We start from the raw sequence: 16,828 nt of genomic DNA, 5'->3' as shown, positions 1-16,828 counted from the left end.
AATTACACCCCGCGACACTGTCAAGTGCGTTCCGAACCGGAGATGCGAATAGCTCGTACTTTGCTCATCGCGCAAGGGAAGTGTATGCGCAAGAGAAATCCCCAGACTGTCTAGAAGCAATAGCTTCGTTTTACACGGATGGATGTATAAAGAAAACTCGAAATGAAGAAACTGCGTCGTTGTATTCAAACTTACAGGCGTCGTGAGTATCATGCGGGATGCTCTCGCACTTCATAGACAACCTGCGTAGTGGTTGCGGCAATTTTTTTTTTGTCCGTGGCGTCCAAAACTCACGCTTCTTTAAGGTAGCTGAAAAAAAATTCTACGTCCGCTTGTCTTTTATCGATACACAGTGCTGCAATCAGGAAATATACAGGAAAATGTGCAGCGAGACTGAGAAATAACTGCCCTTTTTAAATTTCTGGAGAATTTAAGTATTTATCCTAAATATATCCGACTCGGTTTGGATTTTGGGCCCCTGAGACAGTACATTTGACTGCGGCACCAGCATTTGAATGCAGCGCCATTTGAGGCAGACGACCAATGGTGCAATGTCTGGCCATGCGCGAGCTACCTCTTCGTCAGCTTACTTTTTGTCATGTCTCTGTGCATTGCCGAAACGGAAGAGCCTCTGTTCTTGTAGTCTTGGGTATAACACAGTTATTTTCGTTTCGGTATCAGTTAACGACACCGTGCGCAAAAATTTCACGCCGATGACGCCAGTTATCTTTTTTGCGTGTGCATGTATATTGTGTGAGCGTGCGTGCGTGAGGTGGGTACAAAGCTGCGGGCAGACGCTGTCAGCCAGTTTGGGACCAACTTTTGGGATATGATGTAATCAGCGTTGTGGTCAACGTCTATACAGTAAGGTCCCACGATTCGTGCTTGAAAATACTTTCCATGCCCTTTTTGGCATCGCATACGTATGAGCGAATAACTCGGCAGTGTGTCTCGGATGCGTTACTTGTGCATTAATTACGCATTGCAGAGCTTTCCGCCGAACAAGCATCGTGGCAGACCCATAAATAATTTTTGGCCTGGCACGTTGTCCCAGACGCGACGATTGGCCAATGAGGGCTGAGAATGCCTGGTGCGTTGAAGATACTCAGCACCCTTTCCTGACTTCTCTAGAAGAATGTGGCGTAAAATAGAACACATGACAGGCCATCGCTTGTTGGCCTCATTAGCACAGTGTGCCATTAGCTGTGTGAGTTGTTTGCCTTTGTCCTGTCTACACCACAGATTTTCACTCCCGCACTTGTGGTTGATACATATTGTCGCCGACAAACGTAGGGCGACTTAAAAGGGGCTTTTAATCGGATGGCCAAGAAGACCAGTAGCTCGCATCTTCTTCTTCTTGCTCTTAAAATATGGCACATGCCCACATGGGGGGGATTGGCCAAGGTGTAGTGGCATGAACAAGGAAATTTCCATAGGAGATTACGACATCCGAGCGGAAACGTCGTCTTCCTAGATCCATCACGAGCCAAAGCATGCCACTCGGCGGCATGGCGGTGCCGGCACAATGTGATCAGTGAGGCTAGGGTCCCTAGATATACTTGCTAGTCTGCTGTTCGCGCGGAGCTCTCTACGGAACCGGTTGGCCGCGCCTCGGATGAATGCGCAGGGGGCGCTGCACACATTCGGAACGTCGTGCCTGCAGGAACGGTCGTGCCGTGGCTGCGGTAGTGGTGCGCGCTGCTTCTTGGTCGCAAGCCCTTAATACTGGTGTTTTTTTTTTTTGCGAAATCCATGGACGCTGACTCGCGTGTGTGTTGGTGTGTGTGTTCTTATGTATGTGTGATCGCGTCATGTCTAGACAACGTGACAAGTGTCACATCTTGCCAGTTCAATTCGCCATCTGACTTTCCTTCAGATTTCCACCATCTAGTTAAAAACGTGTGAAATACATTTGCAGGCGAATGGTTTAACGCACCTAAGGGTCTGGTGCACGCTCAAACCGATCCGAGAAGCTTGGAAAATGGGCAGCAAGAGTGTTTCGCTTAAAGACATGCCGAAGATCACCAGCATGCACCTGAATCCCAATTCTTTTGAGAAAACGAGAGTTGCTCCAGCATTCCAGCTATTTGGTGATCATATAATTAAATGTCTTTTTATTTATTGCACCCCGTTAGGACGCTCTTATGATTTCGTGGAAGGCACTGAATCTTTTGCAAAAGAATAATTAAGCTTATCGGGATAATGACTGCGCGTGTGCCAAAAGGAGCGTTATACCCGCAGTCAACAAACTTTTTTATTTTAAAGGAGTTTCTTGAACACCTCACAAAGTCAGAAATTCATGCAAAGGCCACAATCGGCGGGTTTTTGAGCAACAGCATAGCAGAGGGACTTTGTGTTTCAATTCAGAGCACACTTAGTCGCAGATGCAGATCTCAGCACACATCGTTTTAAGTGTGTGATGACTGCAAACTTGAGCCAAGACAGACTTGAAAGCGTATTTAGCATTGTTCGGCAATCATAAGGATCTTTGACCATCGGAATGCCGCTCAGTATTTGGTTACTGTTAATGTACTCACATTCTACAATCTTGCGAAACTACCACCAACGGGAGTACGCGCACAAAATTTGTTCGCAAAAAAAATCGTTTGCGTCCCTACGCCGATGACTCAACTGCGCATTGAAAAACCACCGCTCAGCTGAAATAAAAAAGATCAGTGCAATTGCATGCGCAAGTCATCTGAAAACACGAAGGGAATTCATTTCGCGGGTCGAAACGCGCGCGTCTACCGCGGACGCCGTGGCTGTCAAGGCACACCGATTGCTCGCAGCGCCACCGCGGCGGTCATTCAGCAGCAGACCCCGCCGCAGCCGGCGGACGCCAGACTATCAAGTATTTCTAGGGACCCTAGTGTGGCATTGCCCCCCCCCCCCCCCCTTTCAAAAGGCATCGCCTCGATGCCACCGCCAAGGGGGAAACAGTATAGAGGCAGTGAAAGTGCAAACGTGTGTGTGGCGCCGGCACTGAATGTGAACCCTGCCAGCGGCTACCGGGCGTAATACGGTTTCATGCGCGACTCGTGGATGACTTCAGACTTGGGCGGCCGAGAAGAGCGGACAGTGCCCTGCGGGAACCCTTCATAGTTGACCTCACTGAGTTGACGTATCACCTCGTAGGGGCCGAAGTAGCGGCGCAGAAGCTTTTCAGAGCGCCCGCGTACACGTATTGGGCTACATACCCAGACGTGCTCACCGGGCTTGTTAATCACCTCCCTGTGGCGGAGGTTGTAGCGCCGGGCATCAGTTTCCTGCTGGTGTCGAATTCGGCGTCTAGCAAGATTGCGAGCGGCTTCTGCGTCACGAACGAATTGGCCAGTGCCCGCGACAGACGAGATTGCACAATCGGGAAGCAGCATGGCGTACAGCATGGTCAGGGCGTCACGGCCATACACCAAACGGAACGGAGTGAAGCGCGTCGTTTCTTGGAGGATAGTTAAACGCAAACGTGACGTAAGGAAGTATTTCGTCCCAGTTTCTATGGTCATCGTCGACATACATAGATATCCTGTCTTCAATGATGTTGTTCAGCCTTTCAGTTTGTCCATTCTTTGGAGGATGGTAAGCAGTCGTTTTTCTATGAGTGGTGCCACTGAGACCCAGGACCTCATGTGTAAGAGCCGACGTAAACGTGGTTCCCCGATCAGTAAATATGACCGTGGGGGCGCCGTGGCGAAGCACAATGTGGTGAACAAAGAACGGTGCAATTTCAGCCGTGGTGCCACAGTGAAGAGCCTTGGTATCACAGTAGCGGCTGAGGTAGTGAGTGGCAGCAACAATATACCGGTTACCCATGGAGGACACAGGGAATGGGCCTAGTAAGTCCATGCCGACCTGCTGAAATGGGATTTGAGGTGGATCAATTGAGTTCAGAAGACCGGCCGGTTTTGTCGGTGGTATCTTCCGCCGTTGACACTCACAACAGGTTCTAACGTAACGTTGGACAACCTCAGCAAGCCGAGGCCAGTAGTACTTGTGGCGGAGGCTTCCCAATGTTCTGGAATATCCGAGGTGGCCAGAAGAAAGGTCGTCGTGGCATGCAGTGAGAACTTCCTGACGAAGCGCGGATGGGACTACAAGGAGGTACGCAGTGTCGGTCGGGCCGTAGTTTTATTGCGAAAGCAATACTGCTCGAGGTTTCCACTCTTGGCCGTCGTCCCGGAGAATCCAGCATTGACCTTTAGCGTGACCTATGTGTGACGTCATACCAGCTATGGAAAAGCGGGGCCCCAACTAGGCTCGTCGCGATCGTCCCAGCGAAACCTCCATGCTGCAGTTGCGCGCCGCTACCGCGAGGGGCGCTCGCTGTACGTGACGTCATGCCAGCTGTGGAGATGCGGCCTCCCCAACTCGGCTTGTCGCGATTGTCCCAGCGAATCCTCCACGCGCCGCTGCCGTGGGGGAGGCGCTCGCTCTACGTGACGTCATGCCAGCTGTGGAAAAGCGGCCCCCCAACTCGGCTCGTCGCAGTCGTCGCAGCGAATCCTCCACGGTATGTCGGATGATGTGTATAATGTGAAGCTGCAACGATGTGCTGCAGCTAAGAAGCGGCGGCGTGCGGAAGAAACGGATGAAGAGCGGGAACAACTTTCAGATAAACGGCGTGCATATTGTAGTCGTTATGGAGAGCGCGAAAGAGACGCAGCAACGAGAGAACGAAGCGAGCAAGAGACAACGCGCTCAAGAGACGCCAGAAGAACGCGCCAGAAGACTCGAGAAGCGTTGTAACGCAGAGGCGGCTAGAAGAGGCAGCTTTGAATTCTCGAGAGTGTCGGAATGAGACGCTGCGTATACGACGTGCCGAGGAAACGAAGCTTTCGCAATTCGACTTGGGTTAACCAGAGCTAAACTACAGACACTTTTTTCTTGTAGAGGACTCCATCTCGTGTACAAAACGATGAGAGTCCACGCGAGAAGAGTCAGGGCGGAGAAGGAGCGGTTCCTTCGAGGTACTCGATGAGGGTAGCAGTTCGCAGTCGGCCCTCTGGTGTTGTGCAAGAGCGGATGTGGTGATAGCGCCGAGTAAAGCAGAATCATTTTTGGACTCAGCCGATGGGCACGGAAGAGGAGCTCGGGAGAGACAGTCAACATCGCTATGTTTGTGACCGGACTTATACACGATTGTGACGTCGAACTATTGCAACCGAAGGCTCCACTGTGCAAGCCGCCCCAAGGGATCTTTCCGGTTCGCAAGCCAACAAAAGGAGTGATGATCGTTCACGACTCGAAACGGACAGCCGTACAGGTACGGACGAAATTTCGCGACTGCCCAAACAATAGACAGATACTCTTCTGTGGTGGAATAATTCACTTCGGAACGGGACAAAGTGCAACCAGCGTATGCGATCACGCGTTCTACACCGTCTTGCCACTGCACAATCACCGCACCGAGGCCAACATTGCTGGCATCTGTGTGCAGTTCAGTGTCGACTTCCTAGTCGAAGTGGCCAAGGATAGGCGTAGATTGAATGCATGCTTTAAGTTCTCTGAAATCTTTTTCCTGATCCCGACCCCAGAAGAAAGGTTCGGCTTCTTTGGTAAGGCGAGTTAGCGCCTCTGCGAAAAGTTTTGAACGAACCTCCGATAATAAGCGCAGAGTCCAGAAAACGGCGCAAGCTTCGTTTATCTGTTGGCTTGGGGAATGCGGCAATGGCGGCAGTCTTTTCGGGGTCGGGGCTAACGCCCTGAGCGCTCACAATATGGCCAAGAAACCTGAGCTCCCTAAATGCGAAGTGGCACTTTTCAATCTTGAGAGACAGACCCGCGGAACGGATTGCCTCGAAAAGGGGGGCAATGCCACACTGCTCACATTCTGGCGCTCGGCCGCATGGCGGCGCCGGCAGAATGTGTGGAGTGTGGCATTATTGTTCATGCTTTGTCGCGCAACCTCGCCCTTCTGTGTAGGCTTACACTCCAATCCTATAGTAACCTTACAGTTTATCAAATTTGAGCACCTCTATTAATGAAACGAACAACGCTCAGAATACTTTTTAACGCTGTAAGCGTAACTCTAATTTTGCAGTCGGTAGCGGTCAATTTACAGCTTACGCCGCAACCTTCATTTTTACTGTAGTTTGTGAGTAATATGCCGGTTACACTGTAACCTTCATTTTTACTATCATTTGTGGGCAATTTACAGATTACGTCGGGCACTTCATATTCCACCCTTCGCGACGGCGCGCGTAGTTGAGATGAGTTGAGTGGTTGTAAACTACCGGTGGGATTAGCCTGGCAGTTGCTGCCGGCAATTGCTCCACCGTAGCGACACTTAAATAGAAATCACAGAAACACTGTCCGCAAAAACCCAAATAGACACTCCTGAGGTCACCATGTGGAGGCCAAATCCGTGTCCTGCAGGTAAAGTAGAAGAAGGCGAGAAGCATCCCTTCTACTCGACTGGCTTCCGCGCGGGAAAACAATGTCCTGAAAAGAACTGTGAGGAACTCCTGCCTTCTTGAGGGATCCGAATAACACAGCCCGTACCGCGTTGTACAAAGTACAGCCCAAGAGGTAATGTTCTATGTCACCACACACACCACACGTTGAACACAATGGTGACAACGCTAGGCCAGTCTTATACATCCACGCCGGCGTACGAGCAGAATCCGTGCGAACGCGGTGCAGCAAAGTGGCTTGGTACCTTTTGAGACCCTTGGTCACACATGGCTGATGAGGAGAGCTCCACAAAGAACTGAAGTGGCACAACACCACATCTCTGAACATTTGCTTGACTTCATGAGGGACTCCATGTACTGGAATCCCGGAGAGAGCTGTATGGGCGAGGTTGTCTGCTATCTCGTTGCCTAAGACACCTATGTGCGAGGGCACCCATTGAAAACGTATAGAGAAGCCTTTGCTATGTAGATTCTGCACCAAACGTAGGGATCTAAGACTCAAGGCATCAGTGGGGAACCCGTACTCAAACCTTTGAAGGGCAGATTTTGAATCCGTAATTATGACAGTAGGTTGAGGCGTACAACAACGTAGCTTCTTTAAGCTGCCTCAATGGCAACGCTTTCGGCCATTGTGGAGGACATGACTTTAGTAAAACGAACAGACCAATCATACTTCAAAGACGGAATATGAAAAGCAGCTGCACCAGATCCTCTGACCTTGTCCACAGAGCCGTCTGTAAAAATTAGAAGATGACTGGCATATTCGGTCTCAAGATGTTCCAGTACGAACGAACGCATTGTCGCTAAAGGAGAATTCCGCTTAGCGCGAACGTGGGGAATTGTCAAGGAACAATCGAGGCTCGGAAAGGACCAAGGTGGCTTCAACGTCTTAGGTCGATCTCGAAGGTCGAGACCCAGAGAACGAAAAGTATTTAAAGCCAAGTACGCCCGGGACTCAGATCTCTTTCGAAGGCGCTGTAGAAGCGCTCTCCCGGCAACAGTCTCTCTGAGGCGGCCAATTTGCAGCAAAAGTCTTTGTGAAGCGGCTAGCCGAAGAGGTTTCGATTGAGATTCATACAGTACTGCATTGTTTGGAGCAGCCTGCGGAACGCCGAGAGCCCTCCTTAGTCCCATTCTGTGCAAAACCTCAAGGCGTTCCAGCTGCGATACCGAGGGGGAAATTAAAGGGAGCTGGTACATTATGCGACTTGTCACCAGGGCATCGTGAAGCCTGATCATATAAGCAGGATGGTTTCCCCATTGCTCACTAGCAACTCTACGAAGCACATTGAGACGCGAAGATAGTGAAGCCACAATCGAGTCCACAGCTCGTCGCCACTGTAGACGTGAGTCAATAGTGACGCCCAAAAAACGTATGTGGTTAACCTGACGAAGGCAAGACTGATCAAGGTCTATGCTCAGCCGCGCATACCGTCGTCCCCTACCTGGAAACAGGACGAAGCCAGATTTTTCCACCCGGAGAGTCAACCCAACACCTTGAAGGTAACTTTTAACTGAAAGCACGGCCTGTCGCGCTAATAGAGCTAAACGTTTGTGTTGATATCCGGTTAACCAAAGACAAATGTCGTCTGCATATATCGACATATGTTCATGCCTACAATGTTATTGAACTTTTGCGGGAAGACCAGCCATGACAACATTAAAGAGTGTTGGGAACAGGACACTACCCTGAGGTACCCCTCGCGATACCACCCTTTCGGAGCTCATTGTACTGCGTAACCGCACTCGATATTTACGATCACTGAGAAATGAGTGAATGAATCGCAGAAGATAGCCCTGTACGCCTATGACCTGCAGAATATTCAGTATTGAGCTCTGGAGGAGGCTATCATAAGCCTTTGATACGTCTAGGAAAATAGCTAGTGTTGAAAGTCCAAAAGCACTCTGATGTTCAATGTGGCTTATCAAGTCCAGGACGCTATCTTGCGCGATTAAACCTATGCGGAATCCAGTCATGCATGTTGGTAGTGCCCTTCTGTCCTCAAGCCACCAAGACAAACGCTTACTTGCCATCTTCTCCATGAGCTTAGCCACACACGACGTCAGCGATACAGGACGATACGAGGCCGCGTCTGTCATCTCTTTGCTGGCCTTCAGCAGTGGGACTACACAAGCCACTTTCCATGAAGGGGGAACGTCACAAGACTCCCACATTCGATTGAGATAGGTTAGGAGCATCTTCCGGTGTTCCAGAGGCAGGTTCTGTAACATTTGATTGGTAATGCCGTCAGGACCTGGTGCACAGCGACGCCGCAGGCTGCGGAGCGCTGTCTGTAGTTCTCGAAGTGTGAACGGGGCGTCCATAACAGACGGAGACGTAGCAGGCAGAGCGCAGGGATGAATGCCTGGTCTGGAATTTACAAATGCATCCGCAAATTCCTCTGCCAAGCACACGAGATGTTTCTGCGTGCGCAATGCAAGCGCCTCGAAAGGTTTACTCGGACGAGAGCCACCAGCAAGACTGCCAACGACACGTCAAATTCTCGTTATCGGTGAGAAAACAGTGAAACTAGCGCAAAAGGATGCCCACTGGGACCTACAGAGCTTGTTCGCATGACGTCTAATGGCAGAGTTGAGCCTGTTGAAAGTTGTCTTCAAGGCTCTGTCGTCCTTCTTCCGCAACAGTTGTCGCTCCGCCCTTCTGCGCGCTGCGGAGAGGTGGCTGAGTTTTAAATCCGGAGTCGGAAAATGATCAGGTAGCTTGAGCGCCGTGGTAGCAGCCATCTTAGCATAAATCATTTTTTCTGTCACATCACTGGAAACACAGGCTAAGTGCTCTCTGTAGTTGTCCCAATTAACAACATGGCAAATTTTAGGACCACGCAGATGGAAGTCGGCAGTAAACACAAATATCGGGTAGTGATCACTTCTCATTCGGTCAGCTCTAGTTGACCACTGCACACGGACGTCAGGTGAATGTAAGGTTAGGTCTATAGATGTGGGTGAGGTTGGAGGCCGAAAGAAAGTGGGATTTCCGTCATTGGCCACGCACAGGTCCAAACTGTCGATGACTTCTACAAGTTGGCGTCCGCGAGGATCTGTGTTCCTGTCACCCCAGGCAGGGTGGTGGGCGTTGAAGTAACCACAGATGATTCTGGGTGCTGGGCAGCGGTCACAAAGTTGCTGGAGGAACAAAGCCATATCGACCTTCTTCCGCGGGGACACGTATACTGATGCAATGGACAGAGTTCGGAAGGCGAGCCGAATCCTCACAGCCACTACCTCAATACTGTCGGTGCAAAGATCGGTGACGTTCAAAGCCACATGAGAAATCTCCCTTCGTATGTAAAGGGCGGCACTTCCTGCGGGAAAAGACTTTATGCTGCAATTCTTGTGGGCGACGTATCCCGGCAAAGACCTCCCGCTTGGCAAGCCAGCCTCCGAGAGGGCCAGTACTGGAACACAGGTCTCTTTCAAGAACAATTTTAGTTCTGCTAATCGACTTATAATCCCAGCGCAGTTCTATTGCATGATAAACGGCACTTTTCTAGTGTTTTTAGTTGCAACAGGTTGAAGAAAACTAACCATCTAGGAGTTGAAGTTCTCGGCGAAGGCGGTGATCAAGGTCTCAAAGGAAAGCACCAGCTGTATGAAGTTCTTCAAAGTGCCAGGCTGCATCGCTTGGCTATATGAACGCAGGACATCAAACAAAACGCGTAGAAGGTCGGAGAGATTCCGGCTTTTGAGCTCCTTATTTTGCTGCACGCACTGGCGCACCACTTCGACAAAAGACGGGGACTGGGACCCACTCTTGGCCACGGTAGCTGGTGTCTGCATCTCTTTTAAGGCAAGGGGATGTCCTCCATGTTGTCGAGTCTTGCTGTGATCTGGTCGCTGAGAAACATGGACACTTTTTGCAGAAGCAGATCGAACAGCCAGCTCACCCTCGGAGGCCGTTGCCGACTTGCTCGGATCAGGTCGTGCAGCGACGTCGCTTGCTACCACGTCCCGAGCTTCCGACTCGAGCGCAGGGAACTCTTCACTTCCATGTATCGGCTTCTCAGTAGGTTGTGGTTTGGGGCCACTAATGAAGGACTTGCGACGCTGTAAGGCGCCTACACGGAATGTGCAGCCACTGAAACTCGCTGGATGGTCACCTCCACAATTAGCGCAAGCAAAATCTGCCTTGCACTCTTTGTAATCATGGCCACCACCACACCACTTGCAACTTTGATCTTTGTTGCAAACTCTCGCTACATGTCCAAAGCGTTGGCACCTGAAGCACCGGGGAGGAGTTTCAACGAACTCGTGGACTGCATGTTTGGTGAAACCAAGGTCAATTATTCCAGGGCGCTCGGTGTTGGGAGCAAACGTTAGCACAATAGAGTTTGTAGGCTTCGCTGCCCATTGTTGTTCTCCAGGCTCCACCCGGCGCATTAACCGTCGCACGTGCAAAACTCCTTGCGGTTTCAAGTAGTCAAGAAGGGCACTTTCCGAATACCACACTGGCACTCCCCTTATAACACATGTGTTAGTCATGTAGGAGTGTGGCAACCGGGCTTGAACTCGTATGCCACCGATCTGAGAGCACCGCAGAAGAATGCCTACTTGCTCTTCCGCTGAGGTATCTAGATGAAGAGCCCCTTGCGTTGTGAAGCGACTGCGAATCGGAGCAGATCCCAGCAGTACTTTAATATCATCGAACAGCCTGATAGGGTTCCACTCTCTGAAGTCAACACCTTTCTCTTTTGGCTGAATTATAACTGGGATGCCGACTGTCCGGTGCTTCCGATGACTCACCACTTTGAAGCCATCGTTGTCCATTTCCGCCATGTCAGCCACTTCCTCGTCAGAGGCGATGATAGTTGAGTCGTCCCCACTGAGCGATGATGACGCACTGCACTTCTGGACGTCCCTGATGACTGGCAGATCCCCGCCATGTGATGCCATGGCCGCCTCCGCCCCACTGGGCTCCTTCGGATGGCGCTGTCCCTTTAAGGATACCGGCGCCGGAGCTGCCGAACCCTTCCCGTAGGGACAGTACCGCCTTAAAGACGCGGCCGTCTTCCAAGGATGGAAATAACCTAGTTAATAACTAGAAAACAAGGCAAAATTACTGAGCTGAGGTGACAACAGATCAAGCAGCGTCGTCTCATGCTCATGCTCACACGTGCTCAACGTCCCGTGCGCCGGGCGGGAAGCAGAATTCTTGGTGCCGCTCGATATCGTTCCCCGGGTTGTCCGGCGGAAGTTGCGGTTCCTGACCGCCGTGGTATACGTCTCTGCGTTTCTTCGGTGCTCGCGGGGCAGAGAGATGAGTGGCGCTGAGCGTGTTTCTGCTCTTTTTGGCTGCAGGAGGCGGCTAGCTGGAGGAGCTTTCGTTGCTTTGGATGGGCAATAGCTTCTGGCACAGCAAAGTGTACTAGAAAGGGCACAAAATGAGGAGCTCGTGGCCACGGCATTCTCGCTGATTTGCAGAAATGTAACAATTTTTATTATTGGTAACATCCTTCGCGTTATAGCATTCATTACACTTTAATCATTATAGTGACTTACACAGCATACTATATCTGCCTGCTCGTGCCGTCGCGGTAGCTCAGTGGTTATGGCGCTCGGCTGCTGACCCGAAAGATGCGGGTTCGACCACGGCCGCGGCGGTCGAATATCGATGGAGGCGAAACTCTAGAGGCCCGTGTACTGTCCGATGTCAGTGCACCTTAAAGAACCCCAGGTGGTCGAAATTTCCGGAGCCCTTCACTACGGCATCCCATAGCCTTTGTCGCTTTGGGACGTTAAACCCCTATAAACCAAACCATTTTGCCCCTGTAGACGCGAGCATCAAAACAGACTTCATGACGTTAATGTACAGACGAAAGCACCTTTCTAACAGTTTGGTCTGCCTACTGGACTGTAAATTGAATTAGTCTGTAACCCATGCAAAGTTAAGATTGGCTGGCCTTCCCGATTCGTTGCAAAAAAAATTGCAGCCAAGTGCGTATGTCAATATATGCCGACGACATCTGTATTTGGATTAGTGGCTACCAACACAAGCGATTAGCCCTGATTGCTCGACAGGCTCTCCTTTTGGTACAAGCTTAATTTCAAGGTTAGGGATTGTCTATATCAGTGGAAAAATCCGGCTTTGTTCTGTTTCCAGGTGTAGGAAGACGTCAAGCGCGGTTGAAGATAGACCTTGGTCACTTTTGCATTCGCCAGTTTAATCACACGCACTTCCTGGGTGTCATTATTGACTGCCGCCTACAGTGGCGAAAAGCTGTCGACGCGATTGTTTCATCTCTATCTTCGCGTCTCAGTGTGATCCGTAGAATTGCAAGTGAAAAATGGGGAAACCAGCCTTCTTCAATGGTCAAACTTCATGAAGCGCTGGCGGTCAGTCGCATAATGTATCAATTACCTTTATTTTACCCCTCGGCATCACAGCTTGGGCATATCGAAGTTATTCATAGAAAGGGCCTAAGAAGAGCCATTGGAGTTCCCCAGGCGGCTGCGAACAAGGCAGTATTTCATGAGTCTCTATCGAAACTTCTTAGCCTTGTCGCTTCTCAGAGACTACTAACGCATCTTGGGCGCTTAGGATAGACGGTAGCTGGGCAATCCCTTCTCCAGCGGCTCTGCAAGAGACATGAGTCGAAGGCCTACTTGGCACTTAATACTCTTAGTTTTTAGGTCTTAATGTTCGAAGGCAAAGGAAACGGTCGACCCCCCCCCCCCCCCTCCGGTCTTTTCCGACCCTCAACTGTAACCCAAGCATCGCAGCTAATTGGCCCAAGATTGGAACCGTATTGGCAAAGGCCGACCCTATAAAGGACCAGGATGGAACCATCCTGTTGCAATATTGGGCCGATTACGTGTGCTGCGTGGGAAGCTCCCAATTCCCCACCTGAGCGCAAAGCGCAGCTGTGCTTTGGCAGCAACGCGTTCGCTCGTACTTGAACATTTGGAAACAGAGTATGTCCGCCATCTTCAAAATTTCACGGATGGTTCTGTGGACATGGTCAAACAAGCAAGCGCAGCGGGTTTTTACATACCTTCTTTGGATTGTAAGTGGTCTGTACGATTTAATGCTGTCGTATCCTCCACAGCAGCTGAAAGTGTTGCTATTGAGGCGGCTTTACGGAAGTTATGGTCTTGTCCGGCTCAACATGTTGTCATCCTAACTGATTCAAAATCTTCCCTTCAGAGGTTAGAGCGCGGTTTCCCCACTGATGCCTTGTCTATAAGCTCTCTACGGTCGGTGCAGAATCTGCACAGCAGAGACTTTATACTTTTAATGGGTGCCCTCTCACATAGGAGTCAGAGGCAGTGAGGTGGCAGACAGTCTCGCCCATAAAGCTCTGTCAAGAAATTCATCAAAAAAGTACCTCAAGATGGAAAACGTCTCTTCAGAGAAACGGTGCTCGATCATTTTAGAACCCTGTGGAGTTCGCCTCGCAAGCGATATGTGGCCAAGGGACTGAAAAGATCCCAGGCCACTCTACTACATCGAATTCGCACGGGCTCTGCTCGTACTCCAGCCTGGATACATAAGGCGGGCACAGCATCGTCTCCGCTATGTTCTTTATGTGGTGTGTGCGGGGATATAGAACATTATATAATGTATATTGCCCAGAGTACAACGCGGAAAGGTGTGTGATATGTTCGCTTCCTTCAAAAAGACAGGAACCCTTCTTAGTAGAGTTCCGGACATTGTCTACCCGAGTGGAAACCAGACATGCAGAAGGGAGGCTGCAAGCCTTCTTTGAACATTTCTGCAGGACACTGATCTTGTCTCTAAATGGTGAAAGTAAGAACGGACTATGGTCTACTGTGAATGAATGTGTGCGTAGATGGTGTCTTCTGGAATGGACCATGTTATACTGTGATTGAATGTGTGCACGGATGTTGGCACTGCAACGGACGATGTTCTACTTTGACTGAATATGTGTATAGATGGTGACTTCTGGAGTGGACTTTGTTCTGCTGTGAGTTAATGTGTGCACAGATGGTGAATGCGAGAGTGGAATATGTACTATTATAAGTGACTGGGCGCATAGCGGGACAGATCCGACAGGTTTTAGGTCGTAATTAACATAGAAGTGACGCTACGGGGGAGCAATTGCCGGCAGACTAAGCAAGGCTAATCCCACCTGTAGCATACAAAAACTAACTCAGCTCAACTCATAAGGACGTTAAAGCCAGTGTACTTATGAATGAACCTATTTTCAGTATTAAGTCAGGAAATCTTAGTGGGCACAGCCGCCGTGGTGGCTAAGTGGCTATGGCGTTCGGGTGCTGGCCCGAAAGACGCAGGTTCGATCCCGGCTGCGGCGGTCGAATTTTGATGAAGGCGAAATTCTAGAGTCCTGTGTACTGTGCGATGTCAGCGTACGTTCAAGAACCCCAGGTGGTAGAAATTTCAAGATCCCTTCACTACGGCGTCCCTCATAGACCGAGTCGCTTTGGGAAGTTAAACCCCCTTAAACAAAACCAAATCTTAGTGTGCACCGAGACCACGGCAAAACGCAGTATGAATACTGCGTTTGAGAAGCAAGAAAAAGTAAAAGTCACTGCTTCAGGAACGGCTGCAGGAAAGCAATGATGTAAAATCATTCAAAGGAGCGGAAATTTTTTTTGCTGCCTTTATGGCAATAATCATCTTTTCTGGCATATTCCAAAAAAAAAACAAACGCTTGCGCGATTATTGGTGCGTCCTGCTGGCACAGGTTTGATTTCCAGCGTAAGAAGTAACAGCAGCGTCGCAGAAAGCGTGTTTAGACGTTCCCGATATTTGGCTAGTTGTTACTGCATGCCAGCCAGCTTGTATTGAGCGTCTCACTGGGCCGTCTGATCTTCCGGTTTGGCAAACACAGAAACTGTTTTGCTGTGGCTGAAAATATACCATTAAACACTACCGAAAACAAACAAATATTGATATAATCACTGTAAATCAACTTACACATTGCGACAGTGCAGATTAAAAAAAACTGAATACCGAATTCCCTGATGACCATTACCATCAAGCAGTGTACACAGAGATGATGGGTTAGAAGATAGCTAAAGCAGAAATGTTTACTGCGCAGAGAACTAAATCCCTAAGTTACACACTGGAACGTGCAGTTGCTTAGCGCATAACACTCAGCACACACGAGCACACATCTCGGTAAGATTGGTCGGATTGCATAAAGCAAAGAAAATAAAAGAGTGAAGCCGCTCGCTTACACGATTATACTATTCCCTCTGAAAAACTGCGCAAGTGAACTGGTGACGGCATGACAATTAGCCGTATTCAACAAACAAAAAATTCAGCAAACATAATCTCGAAGCATCCGTATTAATCAACATGCGTGGCCGGATATAGCTGCGCGAAAACGTGCTCCGCCAACCGGAATTCATGAAACGTGAAATTCTCGAGCCTGATTTCAAAATGTGTTATAGAAGTTCACCGCATGAACAGGCGTTACTCACGTCGCGCTGTCGGAATGAATCCTCGGCCATGTGTCCCCCGAGCGCATGAAGAAAATTTTGGCAGCGCGGCACGCATTGCTGCTTCGGAGCCACGCGTGTACACATACCTCACAAAGAGAACAGCACGCGGGGCAAGAATGGTAGAAAGCCAGAGCAAAGACTCCTCACGCTCAGGGCTCTGCACAGGCAAACGCGAAGCGTCAAACATGGCAGGAGTCGGCGATGAGCACCCCCGGCTCGTTCCCCGTTTTTTCTGCTACGCGCTGCATACTGGGAGCATGGGTGGCCGCGTCGAACGCTGGTGGCCTTGGAGGGGAAAAATGGCTATGGATTAGCTCTGGTTAAACCTGGAGTGACGCGATAGCTACAGCTGGCCGCGTGGAACTCGCTGAGTAGAATTCTTTCGTCACCCCGTTTCGCTGGGCGTTCCTTCTTCATCTTCGATCCTGGACGTAGATTCACTCTCCCCCTCTCCACTCCTCCCCCGCTCGGTTTTGCCTGCGCGCCGCGCCGCCGGCAGCTGCTCCGCACCACGTAACCAGCCACGGAGCTCAAGTGCTGCCACGTTGAAGTCTCTAAGTGCTAGCGTAATGTAGCTATCGCTACAAAAAGTCTGCTTTTTTATGGTCGGTCTACGTCGGACGCAGGTGGCTTTGCAAATTTTTTTTTTGTTTTCTCGATGGCACGGGGGTCACAGAGCTGTTTATAAATTGCTGTAAAAGGAGTGTCTCACTGTGTAAGCTAGGATCGCGAAAACCGGCTTTCCGTATAAAAACAAGGCAGATTCTTCTGAATTTATGTAAAATCGCTCGTCTTCAGGTGTTGCAACCTTTAGATTGGCCAAGAATAATCAAAAAATTAAAACGACCCTCTTTTTAAAATTAATTCACGCGGCCATTACTGCTTGTAACTTCTATACAGGTAACGTTACCAGGTTTCGAGTGTATACTGATTAAAATTTTGTACCGCCAGCAAACGTGCAGAAGTTAAGA

This window comes from Amblyomma americanum, chromosome 1 (genome assembly GCF_052857255.1).
Source record: "Amblyomma americanum isolate KBUSLIRL-KWMA chromosome 1, ASM5285725v1, whole genome shotgun sequence".
Lineage (NCBI taxonomy): Eukaryota > Metazoa > Arthropoda > Arachnida > Ixodida > Ixodidae > Amblyomma > Amblyomma americanum.
This window is presented reverse-complemented; position numbering follows the sequence as displayed.